This window comes from Palaemon carinicauda, chromosome 34 (assembly GCF_036898095.1).
Source record: "Palaemon carinicauda isolate YSFRI2023 chromosome 34, ASM3689809v2, whole genome shotgun sequence".
Classification (NCBI taxonomy): domain Eukaryota; kingdom Metazoa; phylum Arthropoda; class Malacostraca; order Decapoda; family Palaemonidae; genus Palaemon; species Palaemon carinicauda.
This window is the reverse complement of record NC_090758.1, coordinates 13,968,585-13,985,997: the sequence shown is the minus strand read 5'-3', so window position 1 is coordinate 13,985,997 and position 17,413 is coordinate 13,968,585. Positions and strand designations below refer to the sequence as shown.

The following is a 17,413-nucleotide window of genomic DNA, read 5'->3' as shown; positions in this document are numbered from 1 at the left end:
ATTTTTTTTAATTTTTTTGCCAAGTCATTTTTCCGTAAGATATTGCGAAATAGTGTCGTAAAACTTTTGCTTTTTTAATGTTGGAAAGTGTGTCTAGATGATCTGGCTACCCATGCGTGATTTTGTTTTTGTCAGATACGACGTAGTTATTGGTATATTGGGTATTTAACTGCAGTTGCCAATTTCTGTTTTTTTTTCAATATTTGTAAAAATTTACTACGTAGTAAGGAATTGCCGTATATTATTGATTTTTTTTTTCATGTTTATGTGTTAGAAAGTGTGCCTTGATGGTTGGGCTAACATGTGCATGTCTTTTTTTTTATCTGAGATGCCGTATATTAGAATGTTGGGCATTTTTCCGCGAGTGCCCCTTTTTATTTGTTTTGCATTTTTTTGCTTAGTCATGTTACCGTAAGGAATTGGCAAGTAGTGTCGCAAAACTTATATTTTTATAGTGTTGGAAAGTGTTTCTAGATGATCTGGCTACCCATGCCTATTTTTTTTTTAGCCAGATATGGCGTATATATAAGTATGTGTTCGATTTTCCTGTGATTGCCATTTTTTCGTTTTTTCCCATTTCTTTCAAAATTACTACGTACTAAGGAACTATCACAGAGTAATATTTCATTTATATGTTTATTTGTCGGAAAATATGCCTTGATGGTTTGCCTAGCACGTGGCTGAAATTTTTTTTTTCTGAAATGCCGTATATTAGAATGGCCATTTTTCCACGAGTGCCCCTTTTTATTTGTTTTGCATTTTTTTACTTAGTCATGTTACCGTAAGGAATTGGCAAGTAGTGTCGCAAAACTTATATTTTCATAGTGTTGGAAAGTGTTTCTAGATGATCTGGCTACCCATGCCTATCTTTTTTTTAGCCAGATATGGCGTATATATAGGTATGTGTTCGATTTTCCGGTGATTGCCATTTTTTCGTTTTTTCCCAATTCTTTCAAAATTACTACGTACTAAGGAACTATCACAGAGTAATGATTCCTCTAGATGTTTATTTGTCGGAAAATTTTGTTTACTTTTTTTTTGATTGAATATCATCAAATTTTTTTAGCTAAAATATTGTTTTACATTTTTTTTTTCGATTTTATTTCCCTTCAAAAAAAATTTTTTGGGTCAGAATTTTAATTTTATAGTCGTAAAATAATCGACAATTATCCAGCAACCCACCATACAATTTTTATGCATATCCAATAATAATTAGATTAGTAAATAACACCTTGAAATTGACATACCCTTCCTACATTTCAAGTGGCAGATTAGGGAGTCTGAGTCAGTGTGGTTGGCGGCCATTTTGTGGACATATCCGAAGCGTAAGCTGCCCTATCTATATATATTCTTGTTCCCTATAGAATTTGTGATATTTTGGTATATTTTTACCTGCATAAATATCATATTATATATTAAATATATGTATTTTTTTACGAAATTTCCAAGTACTCAAAAAATTACCTTTAGATATGGCCCCTGATATAAATGTAATTTACAAAATAATGAAGATTTTTTTACATATTTCTATTTTAGGATAACATATGTTTATTCCCTAAAAAAATTAGCCACTTCCTATTTCATTTGGGTACCCAAAAAAATTCATGATATTTGGACAATTTTTTTTGGCCAAAAAAAGTTACCCTTTTTTTCTCATTTCAGATCTTCACCTCCATGGGTCTGACTTCATCCAAAATACATCAAGATGTGTCCTAAACATTCAAGAATCAATTCCTAAAAGGATTTGTGTATATATGTATAAACTTTTTTTTTATGAATTTTTATGTCAGGTCTTTTTTTTTTCTACTTAATTTTTTAAAATATTTATAATAAATAGTTTTTCTGCAGATGAGTAGTATTTATCTTTACAGTTGTTTTAAGCATTCATTGAAGTTTTTTTTGGCAAAAGAAAAAAAGGAGGTTACTGCAAAAACTGATTTTTCAAGAATTTTTTTTGGCGTCGGGGTCGTTCGCGTCCGAGTATACCCTTAAAGGGGTGTCCGAGGACCGTACCTATCCAGGGTTAATCCCTTAAATTACAAACAATGCAGAGGGCACATGAGAGAATTATGCTAAATCTAACATGGAAGGATAGGGAAACAGCTAAATGGATACGTGAAAAAACTAAAGTAATGGATATCCTTGAAACCATTAGCAAGCTCAAATGGAACTGGGCGAGGCACATTGCCAGGATGACAGACAACCGATGGACATCACGAACAACCGATGGACACCCCGAGGATACATAAGAAACCGAGGAGGACAAAAAACCCGCTGGCGAGATGACTTAGACCAACATAAGCAACAGTGGCACAGAATAGCTTGGGATAGAAGTCTGTGGAGGAACCTGGGGAAGGCCTACATCCAACAAAGGAATTTTGAAGGCTGAAATGATGATGATGATGATGATAGGTCTATCTGCTGAGTCATCAGCAACCATTGCCTGGGCCTCCTTTGTCCTAGCTTGGGTGGAGAGGGGACTTGGGCGCTGATCATATGTATATATGGTCAGTCTCTAGGGCAATGTCACTGTCCCTTGCCTCTGCCATTCATGAGCGGCCTTTAAACCTTTAAATACTTCAGGTGTGAGAAAAACAATATAAGGACACTGATATAATCGATAATATAAGACCTACTTTATTCACATTTCAACATTATATTTCCTTATATCATACTCCTCCTAATGTCTGGATTCTCTCTCTACCCAAGGGGGAATCAACTCAAAGATAATAGCTTGTGGTCAGCCTAGGAATTGAACTCGGGCACAAGAAATTGAGGTTTCATTGACTTATCAACTCAGCCACAAAGAGTCAATGGATTCTCAGTTTCTTGGGCCCTGGTTCGTTTCCCCATATAGCACTCTCTTGACCCCGACTGTGTCTTTTCTCTCTACCTCTCTCCTTCTGTTATTTTCAACTGAAATAGATTACTGAGGGGTCATTTATTTAATTTTCAAACTACACATAAGTATAATGATTTACTTTTTTATTTTTTTTAGCATTTTGTCTCTAGTCTTTCATATTACATTATTATGGATTTTCTATATAATTGTTCGTCAAATGTAGTTTCCATATTCACCCTGCTTTTAACAATTTTTTTTAAGCGAGATTGACTTAAGTACATCTATATATTTTTTCATTAGAAGATGAAATAAACTACTTGTGAAAAGTCTGTGGGTCAAGAACCCTTCAAAATTATATATATATATATATAAGTAAGGGAAATACAGAGTCAGCTACCCACTTTTAAAATGTGCCATTTGGACACATGACTGAAAGAAATAGCACTGGGCTCACATTAGGTCGTTTTACAAATGACTCCTAACCTTATCCTTCTCGCTCATGAGGCAAGTATCCTAACCGCCTTGTCAAGGAGTTTACACGTTAGGGAAGCAAGCATGCAAGTTTGTGTGACCGTCTAATTACACAAGCGGGCGGAGTAAATCAACCCTGCGGGACCCCTTCCATAACTAAAATGACATCATCACCATCAGCTGCACTTTCAAACACAACACACCACATGGTATATCGTCCGCAATTGCCTGGGCCATTTCTTCGTAATTTTTCATGCGGTATTCGGCATAGGCATCTATTAGGAGTTCCATTATCGTCAACTTGACCGAACTCAGGTGCAGAGCTTTCCTCAACAACTCTTGTGTGTCGTGAATACTTTCTGTCGTCATATCCACATCACAGAAGCCGAAAGAAAATGGTTTTTGCCACCTGTATGATTTCAGCAACTGAATCAGAGGTGTCAGCATTTCTACAAAACCATTGTACAACCACACAGTAAGTTTAATGTCTTTGGGCATAGGTGATGCTGTGCAACAATGCGCTAAGTTTCTGAGGTCTTTGGTGTTTTCTATCAGTACTTTTAGTTCAATATTTGCATCTTTGTCATGAGAGTATTTCAACAAACTAATTAGGTCACCCATATGTCTTTCGTGAAAGTGTCCATGTAAAAATACTTTTATCACTTCTGGCTTTACCATGATTGAAAAGTTGCTGTGTATCTAAGCAATGATCAAAATTACACAAAAGATCAACACAAGTTACGGGCGAATAAAACTCCAAAGTGCACATTATGTGTCGCAAATCCATTTATGAATCATACCGAGTAAACCAAAGTTCGCATTTGTGACCACAGAAGTTGTTTTGAACTTGGTTTTTGCCAGTATATATTCAAATGCTTCACGGTCTTCTGTGAGGCTCTGCCCTATCAATCCTGTCTCAATACTGTTATGATTTAAAACTCTCCTAAAACCCTGACAGACAATTGGATGTTCCCGACACTCTCTGATAAATGTAGCCCACTGGACCCATGCTCCATAAGATGTTTCTTTTAGATATTCTGTAACAAGTTTCCTTAGATACTCAAGATTGACATTCTCTTTTGAAGTTTCCATAGCAGCCAAGAACTGTAATGTATTCTGCTTATCAACTTTGACAGTATCAATAAACGAGCTATATGGAGATTCCTCTTCTTCTGCCGAACTACCCGGGAAACTTCCACCACTTTCATGTACAATTAAATAAGGAAGAAGCCCAGCGCCAAAAACAGCATCTGCCATAACATCTTGCTTTTGACTTATGTAGAAAGCAGTGAGGTATTCCTGGAAACTTTTGTGTAAAAATTGCCATGCATACTCTGTCTTGAACATCTTTTGTATAGTGATGCATTTCATAAAACAAGACAGAGCATCCATTGGATCTATGCTCTGATTTTCTGCTTCTTCTATGAGTTCATCAGTGCATTTTTTATCCAATATCTGTGTATTGCATCTAAGAGTATCCCAAGCCACTTTACTTAGGGTTTTGAGCCACTTTTGACATGTGCGTTCAATCAGGCTAATATGGCGAGATTCTCCAGACTTCCGCTGAGTCCTCATAGCGAGTTGTTTAATCTTCATTTCAACCGTTTGCTGATGAATACGCGTTACTGTTGTAGTTTCTGATAAAGCATCGTCATCGTTGAGCCATAGGGACACCAGCATCATCAAAGTTAATGGCAAACACAGTAAGGTACTCAAATGCTGCTCTAGCGCCTCTATTCTGTGATACAATATATTGATAGTGCTTTCGAGGTCATCCACATTTTCCTTGATTATTGACAATATTTTACGTAGGTATTCCTTGCGCTGATTATCGCTAAAACCTTTTGCAAAGAAAATACAAGCTTCTTTTCTATTTGTTGACATCAAGCTCTTAGCCTCCTCAGTAAATTCAGGTCTACAAGTTATAATACATCTGTTATTAGAAAATTTCGTATTCAGTTCTTTTAATATAGCCCTTGCATTTGATCCTGCTTCATCAAAACCATCAACAACGAACAGCACGCAACACTTCTGAAGGACTGGGATCACATCTTCCTGTCGAAGAGTGCTGCATGTTTCAGGCAGCAGCTCTTCTGTCAAGTATTCCCGCAGGGATTTAGAATTAACTTTGTGACACTCAATGAATATTACGATCTCAATATCCAGCAAATTTATATCATCTCCTTTTTCAGAAGCCCATTTATGAAGAATGTATTTACAGATGTAGCTTTTTCCAATTCCTGCAATCCCTTCAATGATTAATACCTTTGGAGGTGTGACGTCGTTGATGCGATACAAGAAAATATCCTCCACTGACAGGACAGTGTTATCGACATCTTTGATTGTTACATTTGTGAATATTTTGGCCTCATGAAAGCCACTGTTGCCTTCAGCCACTGGAACCTGAAACCACTGCTCTAAAGAAGATGACCATAGATCAAGGTAATGCGGAAATAACTCGGACTGCGAGTTGGCCACCAATCTCTTCACAATATTCTGCCTCAGGTCTTCCAGTTCCTGTTGATAAGACTGCAGAGAGTATTTTGACGTTAAATTAAGAATCTCGTCTATTTTCATTTTAGTGACCTTCACTTCCTGTGAAAAGTCAATCTTTTTCCTTGAGCTGACCTTACACAATATGTTTTCCAGGAGCTGCTTCAACTTCTTCACGCGTTCTTGAAGTTCGACATCACTCAGAGTAACAGCCTCGTGTGCTAAGAAGTTTCTCTCGCATTTGATGAGGTACAACATGTGCTCAATCTCATCAACTTCATTTGGATTTGGAGTGGCCCATTTTTTATCTGAACTTGGAGCGAGACCACATATCTGCTGCAGCAATTTATACAGAAATGTAATGTCGAAGGATTCCCACCTGGTTCCCGCTTCTAAGGCATCCCTTTCATGCAGAGAAAAGATTCTTCTGTAGTCTTTATTCGTAATACCTAGAACATTACTGCAGTAGTCTTTGACACTTTGCTGTCCCCCACTATATAATGCACTGCATACCTGTGGGAAATAAGAGAGAAACTACCGTTACAAGCTTCCTTTCGAGCTGTGGTCAATGTGAAACAGGGATTGTCAAAAGCTACGTTTTGCGTTGACCATAGTGATTGAGCATCAATCCATTTCAAAAAGTGAATTTATGGCCATTTTTCATTAAACAATTGAAATTATTAACTTCCATTATGGGTTTGATTTTATTTTGGTGGATGACATTATTTGAAAAATTATGCTGTTACATTTGCTTTTCTCTAATAGCAACAGTGATTAAAATAGTTTTTCAACAAATATTTGTACCTGAATAAATTTCATAATGTATACTCATGTACTGATCTTTAAATTTGATGTTTTTAGCCAATAATATCATAGATACCAAAATGACAAATTTAAAATTAATTTGTCTTTTTCTTAACTATACTAACATAAGCTCTTTACTATGGATATATTGTTCCGGCATAGCTGGAAACTAGTCATAAACTGTTTGTGCCAGGAAAACGACCTGCCGCCAATTAGCAGAGGTCGAGGTAGACCAACCCACACACTCACTCTCTGTGTGTCATGTCACTTTTAATTGCAGGCAGGACTTTCAAGGGGGACAGGTGATGGTGGGCCAGGTTTGTATAGTTGGGAGGACTACAAATTACTTCCAAATTTGTCATTTGTTCCTACACACATAAAAACCATTTGCTCTTTAGTATAGAGACTCACCCTTAGGTGGGTGGAAGTCCAAAAACCCAAGTGGCAGGGAACTTGAACTGGGGTACGACTCTGAGCTCGTGAGAGGGGTACCCTGACACCTCGTGAACTCTTGGGTTGATAGGCACGAGAGTTGACGGCTTGGGCAATCGTGGTGATTGCGTTGAAACTAAGCACCATGACCATACCAGGTAAGGATAATGGAGTAGGTGACACTCCTTTTACTTAACCTAGACATTGTCTGACTCCCCTTCGCATGTAGAAAGGGTATGTAACATATATATTTCAGGCTACACAAGGGAAATAGTTATTACCAGCAGTTGGAGGTAGGCCAGCTTGCAGAGTCCTCCAAATGCTGTGCCACAAGAGAGGAGAAGATGAAGGAAAAAAAGGCCAATCCTTCTGTCCATTCATGACAGACTAACACAGGGTAACATCTTCCCTTGACCGACTGCTACTCGTCGTGTAAGGGAACTGAGGTAGCTTACACCATATGTTGCGCTACCACTAACCGGACCTATGGAGAATGTATCCAGCTTCCTGTGGGTTATATGTGGCAGGTAAGGGCCGTGAAGGTGTGCTGACTCTTCCAGAAGCCCGCGTGTAGGACATGCGTCACAGAATTGTTTCTTTTGAATGTGAAGGGACTTTACTAAAACCCCTATTATCATGAGCTCTAGGTCTATGATCTCTTTGAGATGAGCCAGCATTCAATACCCATTCAGTGACCTGGCAAATCTAAGCTGAGATCATATTATTTATTGGGGAAACTCTTGACCCTGCCCATGCTTACCAACAGTTGTTTGACATGCGGGTGAGCTCCAGCAGTTTTGTTAAGATAGTCCCTCAGCGCTATTGCAGTTCACAATAACAGTTGACCAGAATCATTGGTTAGATGACATAGACTCAAAATCCGGAAGGGCCCGAACTTAGAGTCACCTTCAGTTGGATTCCGAGTCTTAGCAACGAACTCAGGGACAAAGTTGAGCGTTACTAGCTCCCATCCCTTGAATTGGCGATGTCGTATGGGAGACCGCGTAACTCGCTTAATCTCTTAGCAGACGCCAGAGTGAGAAGGAAAACCATCTTAAGAGTCAAGTCACAATCTGAGGACTGATGTAACGGTTCATAAGGAATTGTAGTACATGAGATGGTCTAACATCCAACAATGGGCCAGTAAGCTCAAAGCTCTGTATGAGGAGAGACAATTCCATCATGGAGGGAATGTTAACTCCATTTAGTCTAAAGACAAGGCTCAAGGGTAATCGGTAGCCTTTCATCGCCGAGACTGAGCAGAGTTTTTCCTCCTTGATGTACTCTAAGACCTCCTCTATAATGGGAATAGTGACATCGAGAGGAGCAACTCATTCTGTGCAATAACCACAGAAGAGAGCCCACCTTGCCTGATATATTGCGATAGATGACCTACAGAGGTACCCAGACATTCTCTTTGGCACTGCTTGCGAAAAGCCTCTCTGCAAGAGATTCTGGGTAACCTCTAGTCATGAAGGTATGTGGAAGCGACTGTCTTGTGGTATATCTCTGCGTGAGGTTGTTTGAAGAGGTCAGGAAGGAGAGGAAGCTGTCTCGCTACCTTGGTGAGCAGACAAAGAAGGTCTGAGTACCATTCTGTTAGCTGCCACAGCAGAGTTATTAGAGTCATTAACAGGTCTTGCGATGCCCTCACCTTGTTGATAAGTCTCCTCATCAGACAGAAGAGAGAAACATGTACTCATCCAGGTAGTCCCAAGGATGTTGAAAGGCATCATGTAGAGCTGCCTGGTGATCCGGTACAAGCATGAAGTACATGTAAGCTTCCCGTTCGGGGACATCACAAACAGATCTATCATTGGTGAACCTTAAAAAGTCAAGACTTTTTTGGCTATCTGAGGAAGCAAAGACCACTCGGAGCCAACTATCCGAGTCTTCCTGCTCATATTGATCGGGTTGACAGGGTAATCAAATTGTTTTATGTCCATCTTAGTATTTTAACAGTTGGATGTCATTGGTGGTGTGAAAAAGTACCTTCTTGTTTGTTTAGATACACCGCTACTGTTTTGTTGTCCTTCTTCAACACTACAGAAAGTCCTGAAAGCACCTGTTAGAAATGCTTAAGAGCCAGAAATGCTGCTCTCATTTCCAGGTTTATATGGCACTGCTGATCAGATTCGAACCACAGTCCGGATGCCATGTGTTGCTAGAGGTGAGCCCTTCGTTTAATGCATCCGAGAAGAGCATCAGATCTGGGAAAGGAGAGAGAAGATCTACTCCCCTGAAGAGACAAACCCAGGTCTCTTATTTGGTCTGATGTTATTGGATCTCGGAAGTCTCTAGGATCCCTTTGCTGAGACCAGTAGGTTTTCAGATGCCACTTGAAAAATCGAAAGCGTAGAAGGCCATTGGGGATCAAACCTTCTAAGTAGGTCAGGTGCCCTAACAAGAGTAGCCACAGGTGTGCTGGTAGAGAGTCTGTCTTCAGGAAGAGACATGCTACTTTCTTTAGTCTTTCTATTATATCTTGGGACCAAAAAAAACCTTGCTTAATAGCTCTAGCCTTAGGATTAGCAGCCATTGGCAGCATGCCGTCATCTTGCGATTCACCCAGACCCAAACTCACACCCATAGGAGCTCGGGCTGGGTCAGGTTCGTCAACTGGGTCCCTTGCAGGGGCCTTAGACCTAGATTGGAGGTTCTGCTCAGCCTTTAACACCGAGGCTGGAACCAAACCAGGAATGCCGTTCTGCTGACCTGAAACCTCAAAACCTTTCGAGGCCCAATTCTTAGGTAGGAACTTCATGTCTTCATGTCCTTGTGCTCTTGGAGCTTGGCCAAAAAGGAAGCAAAGCAAAATTAAGTATCCTTCTGTGGGCCTTTAGATAATCCTCCAGGACTGACAAGGTTTTCAGAAGTGAACCAGATGGTATGGGTGTCACGAATTCTACCGGTGACAGATGGTAATTGTCCGTGAATGAGATCTCCCCTGGAAATCTCAAACCCTTGCTTGTCCTTGGATGATGGGTATACCCTGGAAGAGGAGTCTCTTGTTTGAATCCTCTCCTCGTTTTGGTTGGTTTTACCGGGATGATGCTCAGTTTCTCCAACTTCTCCCAAATAAGATCAAGACCAGTATGGGAGGCCTTAAAGTCTAAATATTTCTGGAACCTGGACGACTGCTTGGGAGGAGCAGGAGCACATGGCACAGCAGGAGGAAGAGCATACTTCAAGGCATTACTACGTCCCGGTGGAGTCCGAAGATGGACCAAAATTCCTAGGAGATCCTGACACCACGAGGAAAATAGAGACTGGCTTAAAATAGACCTCTGAAACCTCCTGAAACCATGATGCATTCTTTGCGAACGAACAGAAGGCCACAGGAACCCCAACAGGTGAGTGTTCATCAACATGCTAATGACAAGCAGTTGCCTCTCGTAGCAAGCACACCAAGTGTGTGTGCGCATTACCAGGCAAGTGCGTACAGCCAGAGTACTAAGCAGACCTTCATCAGCAGGAGGAGCTCATCCGTCCACCTCGCCAGTGCTTGGTGGCCAAGGGAGTTGCAAAGCGTAAGACTCTCTTGCCCAACCGGGCTATGTTCATCCACGAGCAGTAGCAGTGTTAACCGCGGAACGAACACTAGTAAAGGAACCTGCAGGAGGTATGTTGAGCAAGCTCAGGGTGCTGAGTGCACGCACCATGCTGAGCAAGCTTATTCAACCAGCATGCTCACCTTTGGGAATCGCAAGGCTGGTTGGGACTCTGGGGAGACCCTGCCAGCAACTCTTCGAGTGGGTGAGAAGTTGCAGTGGACACTTTGGCAAAGGGCATTGTGACCTTCTGGAGGGAACGCCACTCCAGAGGATCGGTGAGGAAGGCTGTACCAATCCATAGGGAGGCGGATGTGCGCTCCCACCGCCCCCCAATCTTCAGTAAGAACCATTCCGTAGAGGAGGACCCAGAAAGCCCCAAGGAAGGCCACAGTTGGCGTATAGCATCCTTGACAATGCTACTTCTGCACCTGAGGATTGTCAGAGGCTCAACGGTCATCACTCTTACCCTTTCGTCCTCCAAAGGAGACGGAACGAGCAGAGTCAGCGGGAGGTGACGAGGCGCAGGAGAAAGAAGTAAGTATTTCGACCTTGAAGATGACCTTGAGGGAGAACAATTCCTTTTAGACATCTCCCGTTGCCTACCATACGGACCCCACTAGGAGGATGGCCACTCCTGAAACTCGCCACAAGGAAACTCCTCAGTGCAGGAGTTTTGTCTACAAGCGGGGCAAAGGGAATGAGGATCTGTCTCCCAAGCTGACATGAAAGTTCCTCAAGAGCGACCGTTACTGACAGGGCAAAGCTATATATCAGCATGCCTCTAAAAGACCAAAACACACCTGTGAATAGTAAAAGGAAACAAAATGAGTTTATAGCCAGTTCTTTTAACTAGCTTTTTATGGGAGAGAGAGAGAGAGAGAGAGAGAGAGAGAGAGAGAGAGAGAGAGAGAGAGAGAGAGAGAGAGAGAGAGAGAGAGAGAGAGAGAGAGAGAGAGCAGGTCTGCACTCCACCGAACCAAAAACAAACATGACATAACACACTGGGTGAGTGTGAGAGGTGGGTGTCTGGTCTCTTCCCTGCTACCCTTCACTAACCAGTGGTAGGTTGTCTACCTCATATAAAATTTTTAATGCTAGTTTTCAGCTATGCTAAAACAATATATCCATATTAAAGAGCAAAAGGTTTGTGTGTGTAGGAACGAGCATGCCCTTGCTAACAAGATATACCGTTTTACAGAAATTTAAACAAAGCTCTGGATATCTGTCCATGGAATTATAATACAATACTATCTTTACTAGCACTTTCATATAACAGAGAATTATGATTTAGAGTCTGAAATATACAAAGACTTACTTTGGCCAGTATAGTAGCGGTGGGCCCCGTAGGGCGAAGCATGATGAAATACTTGAGCACATTTTCATCTTCACTCGACATTTCGTCCTGAGGCGCCGCACTACAGAATATTGAGGCTGTTGTGGGTGTGATCGCATCTTCAGCATCATTTTGTACTCTCTGGATAGACTCAGACATCCCAAAGATGTATACTGGTGAACGGCTGTAGGAAATTGAGGCCTGTTGAAATATTTAGTATTGTGATGCAAATCATAATTCGAATGGGTATTTTTCAAAGTTTATATTGTACAAAGTTTTCCCTTTCTGTGCTTTGAAAATTTGATGCATTTCTTAATAGTTATTAGGTATTTCAGTTACCTGCTGCCTTCCCAAATGAGGTCCTGTTGTAATGAATAATATATCTTTAGCAGGATATCATAGTGCTTTTATGGGATTCCCCATTATTAAAAATGGCATCCCACGTTCCATGTCGGTCCTTTCATTGTTGTATCTGTAAAAGAAAATAGTTATAATAAAAGAGTTATCATCCAATTTCAAAAGAAATGATCACAAAATTTAGCTTCCCAAACACATCAGCCAAAAATTTGTCAACAAATATAATGCGGCAGTAATTTAGTTCTTAATGGCTAACAGTTCTACTAATGAAACCATATCTGACAATTAATGATTGCCAGAATATACCTTCAGGATCTAATCGCTTAACATTAAGGTGATAGTGTGAGGCATAATATTGTAGATGTTTAGTACATATGATGGGCTGAATTGTGTAAAGATTTGTAAGTAATAACTGCATTGTATGACATAGTAAAGAAGATTAGTTCAGATTAAATAAGGCAAGAGCTATGAAAGGCAGCTCTTCTAGGAAAAGGACACTCCAAAATCAAACCATTTTTCACCAGTCTTAGCTAGTGCCGTAACCTCTGTACCACGGTAACAGGGGGCTATAGCACCCGCGGTAGGTATGTAGGTAAGGATCTAGGTGGGGAACCTTAGGCTGGGTTGTGTTCTTGTGTCTCTTTCCCTTAGGAAATGTGGTTTTTCAGTCTGTCCCAATGAATTACAACAGCTCTGAAACGTCCAAGCAAAAAATGCAAAAATGTGAATTTCCAAAATTCCAATCGGAGGTCGAGAGTCGCGGCCCTTAGGCATGTGATGACTTTCCAAATTCCAAAATATACGGAAATTCCTTGATTGTGGTCAGGGAGTTCATATGATTAATATTGATTTTAAAGCATACTTTGATCATTTTAATGAGGCAAAAAGCCTTTATTTTTAAACATAACAAATGGGAGTAGGTGAATATTTTCTAAGAATCATTATTGAATTTCCAAGGACAGTAATGGATAGCAAAGAGTAGTTGTTGGTGGGCATAATAGTGACACTAGGAAGGTAATATTTCAGCACATTACTTTTCATTATGTGGTTTGACCTAGAAAACAAGCTTGTTACGTATGCAGATGATGCTACTCTCTTTGCATCATTTCCATATGCAGGTGATGCTACTCTCTTTGCATCATTTCCATATGCAGGTGATGCTACTCTTTTTGCATCATTTCCATCTCCTGATTGTAGATCTGGGGGTGCTAATCCCTTAACAGAGATTTAGCTAAAATTAGTGCATGGTGCAAATTATGGGGCATAAAGTTGAACCCTAACAAATCCCAAAGTATGATTGTAAGTAGGTCAAGGACAGTGGATCCTCAATATCCAAATCTCAGCATTGATAATGTTCCTTAAACTCTGTATGACTCTTTTAAAACTATGGGCGTGATTTTGTGATAGCAAATTCACTGTTGAGAAACACCTTTGGTCTGTTTCTTCTTCAGTTGCTAGGAAATTGGCTTATTGAGAAAGTCTTTCAAGATTTTCGATGATCAATCTATTCTGATGAATTGATTTAATCATTTAATTCTATATAGTTTAGAGTATTGTTTCTCCTGTCTGGTGTTCAGCTGCTGATTCTCATCTTAATTTGCTGGACAGGAACTTACGGTTAATGAATTTCTTATTCCTGATCTAGATATTATTCTCTGGTACCGTCACTCATAAGATTATTCATAATCCTGGCCATCCTTTGCATTCGGATCTTCCCGAACTGTACCATCCTGTACGGAGTACCAGGTATGCTGTTAATTCTAACAGTCATGCCTTCTCCGCCATAAAGCTTTATACTACACAGAACTCTGAAAGCTTTAGTCCAGCTGTGACCAGATTGTGGAATGATCTCCCTAATCAGACAGTGAAATCGGTGCAACAAAGTTCAAACTTGCAGCAAATGTTTTTATGTTGAACAGGCTGACGAAAGTCTCTCTTCATAGATTATATGGGAGAAATCTCTTTCAACATTGTTACCAAACTTAAGACATTTAATGTTTACTGTTCATTAATGCTCCTGTAGTTTATTAATTTCCTCATTTCCTTTCTTCACTGGGCAATTTTTCTTTATTGGATCCCTTGGGCTTATAGCATCGTGCTTTACCAACTAGGGCTGTAGCGTAGTTAATAGTAATAATAATGATAATAATAATAATAATAATAATAATAGAAGACATGTCCTTCCACTCCCATCTGTTTATGGTCTTTCTATGTCAGTCTTTACCAGCAAACTTTCTTAGTTCGTCTATCGTTTTCTCTCCCTTACCATGTTTCATTTCTTTTGCAATCTTTAGTGACCCATTCTGCATTTCTTAATGTCCATCTATTTTCTGTCCTTCTCATTATATGTCCTACCAATGTCCATTTCTTTTTCTTACAATTGTTAGAGTACCCACTATTTTAGTTGTTCTCGTATCCATGTTGCTCTTTTTCTGTTTCTCGGAGTTATTCTCATCATTATTCTTTCCATAGCTCTTTGAGTTGTAACTAGCTTATCTTCTAAGGCTTTGGTGAGGCTCCAAGTTTCTTATGCATTAGTTAATACCAGTAGAACCATCTCATTACATACGTTTTCTTTTAGAGAAAGTGGCATTTTACTTTTCATAATCTCATTTGTTTTTTACCTAAAGTGCTCCATCCCATGCTTATCCTTCACTATTTTGGTCTTATGTCCTGGGGAAACACTGGCCTATCAGTATTTTGCTGATAGATGATATAAGCATTTAGAACTAAATCTAGAATTAATCTTTATTGTTCCTGTGAGTGATGTCTTCTGTGTTAGTAGGGATTTTGCGAGAGGATGAAGCAACAGGTTCAATGTCAAGATCGTCGTCATAAACATCGCTATTAGTAATATAATCATTATTATCATGCTCACTATGGCTGTCCAAATCATCAGCACTTGTTTCTGAATCGTATAGATAATCAATATCTTTTATCCCACCAACAGATAACAAAATCTCGATCGATAAGCCAAACGGCACCTACCCCCATGCCAACAGCGCATGCTTAGTACACTCCTATAACCTCAAAGTATAAGATTTCTGGCAACTTTGCTTTTAAACAATCACTGATTGGTTAAAATAGCCTGTGACGTCAATAGAAGGCTGAACTAAAGTCATACGTATGAGGGAGAAAGGATGAAAAAAATGCATCCACAATATAGACGCTCGCAAGTTGATGGCAATTAATGCATCCATTATATGGACGGGTCATTCTTCGTGGGTTAAGATTCTTTTATTCCATGTTTTTGAAGGGCTTCCTGTATATATATATATATATATATATATATATATATATATATATATATATATATATATATATATATATATATATACATACATACACATATATATTATGCACACACACACATACATATTCATGTCTCTGTAGATGCAATGGAACTTACTTGAAGTGAGAGTTAAGAGTTATCGTAACATTAGCCAACACACCTCTGGCTCTTCTTGTAGATGACCACAGAACACCGTTCGAACGGAAGACAATTTACAAACAGTCTTTATAAACGTTTTTTCACTTATAAAGAGAAATGTTTTGGCTAATTAATGTTGTTATTGTTAGCGAAATATACGTTGTCAATGGCCACAGTTTCATCAGCTGACTGACTGTGGGGAGAGGCATTGGCCTTGGAGTATACGATGCCATATTATCTACTTTATTTAATAACTAAATAACTAAGAAATATTTCCTTTTTTAAACCTTCTATTGTTTCTTTTATTTAAATAAGTTTTCATATACAGCAATTCTCAATTGAGTTAGAAAATAGATATGTATTTTAATGTTTATAAATGAAGGAATATCAGGATACTTGGCACTTCTTTGGAATGTTTTTTTTTTTTATCCTCTTAATTAACGAACATCGTGCATCCTAAGGTTGCTTGCTGAAGTCCTGTTATCGTACCAATTTAATGTTTTATCTTATTTTTTTCTTAATTATCTATCATTTATCACAAAGTAACTCAGAAGATGATAAGGAAATACTTCAGATGTAAGATAATGACACTGACAATCTATAATATAAAGCTGGCTTATATTTTATTCACATTGTGATGATTCCTTTAGTTTTTCTTGTAATAAAGCTTCACAATAAATCTTCTTATTAATTATCTAGTACTTTTACCTGTACTTACTAATTCTTAAATGCTTTCAAGTCCATCTTATATTTAATACTTATTGAGCTTCTCAGGAACTATTTTAAGAAAAGTTACGTGGGTGAGGGATACTCGATGCCACTTTGCTTCCTTTACTTGGACTTAAAAAAAGTTGAACCGTCACTTACAATGCAATCACATTAAAATGAGTTTTACATAAATCTGTAGCGTTGAATTCAGAAGTCTTGAAACTGGCTGAAGAATTAGATGTTTCCTTGCTTTAATTGGGCCTATACGTCAATTGTAGGCCATCTGCCGTCGCTGAAGTAGGAGCCTCCTTCAGGTGTTGGGAAGGCTAGCGCGATGTTCCAATCACCGCGGTCACTCTGGGACGTCACGCTAAGCACACGCAGTCTTTCATGTGCGGGCGGAATAGTTCTGGTCGTCGCCCTTCGTTTCCAAGGATAAAATGATTCCCTTATTTCCTCGGCTGCTAAACGGTCCTGAATATACGCCGTCCTTCAGGTAATGTATGTGCAGCTACGACTCGTTCGCCTCGAGTCCGGCAAGTTAAGGTAGGTCCTTAGACCCAGTATACTGAGTGACCTTCTGGAAAGAAGAGGCCGGCTCACCTCTCACTGTCGCTTATATATTGTCGTCCTGAGCGTGTCAAGCTGTCCTTAATCATGTGACAATTCCTTGGTTTTTGCGCCTCCTTTCGCCTTGGTCCCCAGGAGTCATTTTGAGAAGGGAACAAGACGCCGGGGGATGTTATGAGAAATATCACCCAACTCAGCGCCTTTCTTCCAAAACAACCTGCCTAACTTCCCGTTCGCTCTCGTCTCTCTCTACAATTCTTTCTATATCTTTACAATTGCTACTAACTGCATTTGCCTCTCTATTTCTTATTAACTAATAAAACTCATGAATAAATGCACCAATAATATATATAAACCTTCTGCATATGAAATTTATCCAAATAAGTTATTTGTCTGACACCACTCGGCCAGCTACTAGG

The 17,413-nt window shown here is 39.5% G+C and overlaps 1 pseudogene; it reads right to left on the bottom strand.

Annotated features, from left to right (window-relative positions):
* Window positions 1–2,612: 2,612 nt before the first annotated feature.
* On the bottom strand, window positions 2,613–15,910 carry LOC137627082 (uncharacterized; annotated as a pseudogene).
* Window positions 15,911–17,413: the final 1,503 nt, after the last annotated feature.